Here is a 1259-nt window from a genome sequence, read left to right on the forward strand (position 1 = left end):
TGTTAAAGGAAGGGCAAACTCTCTCTCCGACAAACCCATCTGCATCTCTAAAGGTCACCAATGACTTACTCGTTGTCACATGCAATTAACTACTACTCAACTGCAACATTTCCTGGTACTCCTGCTATTGGATGCTCTCCACCTCTTGGTTCTCATGACTCTTCCTTCCTGAGTCTTCATCCATCTCTCCACACGTCTTTCATCATCTTTTTGGGCCTATCCCCCTTGTCCTTCCTCCTCCTTTTAAATATTATTGTTTCTGAGAGTTCTGAATTTTAGCCTTCTTCTCATTTTACAAATGCTCTATAAACAACCTCATCCATACCCATGGTTCCAACCACCATCTACAGACTATGTTCTAAACACTAATAACACGCAAACCTCTATCTGCAATCCAGACTTCTGAATTCAACTAAAAGGTAGCCAGAACCTTTTATAATAAAATTCACTTTTCCTTTCATTTGCAATGTCATAGTTTTGATCATTTAAAAAATTGAAGTGCATTTAAAAAGGAGAGGCAATTTTAACCTTTATAGCTTTTTGCTAGATCTCACAGAAATTAAAATGAAACAACTTGTCTTACTTAACCCTTTATATTTATTTGCCCATCCTTAGTACTATAAGTTGATACAATAAAGAATCCACAAATATTTTAGAATCCTTCTAACAAAGGAAGCTTTTAATTGAACTTTAAAAGTTAAAGTCTTCAAAGTTCCAGAATAAATTTTGCTGATATTTTTCCTGTCTATGAAATTTGCCTTGGAATTATTTGAAAGGGAGGATTAATTAGGATCCCCCTTTTTTATCTTTAAACACAAAATCTCCAGACTGACTAATATGAGAGTAGAAGAATGCTTTCTCCATTCTGATCTACCATTATTTCTGTTGCTGCCTTACCTTTCAGTTAACGTTGAACTTGGAGCTAAAATATATACATTTTGAAATATTTTCATAAAATTTTCTTCCAATAATCATTTTTATTTTCTAGGGAAAGGTGGCAGTTATGCCCCCATACATGAAATGTGAGGCATACTAAAAAAAATAAAATACCCTATTCTAAGTGATAGAACTAATATTATGGGGGGGAACACTAATAGAACAGGAGTTATCAGTTGAGTCAAACTTCAAATTTGTCATTTCCTATGATACTTTGAATATCTCTCACTATCTATTGAATCATACCACTAAAGACCAGACAAGTCATACTTTTTGAAATGTGTAAGCTTTCTAATACTAGTAACCCAAGCTCCAAAATAATT

This window comes from Mesoplodon mirus (genome assembly GCF_964341445.2).
Source record: "Mesoplodon mirus genome assembly, chromosome: 8".
Classification (NCBI taxonomy): domain Eukaryota; kingdom Metazoa; phylum Chordata; class Mammalia; order Artiodactyla; family Ziphiidae; genus Mesoplodon; species Mesoplodon mirus.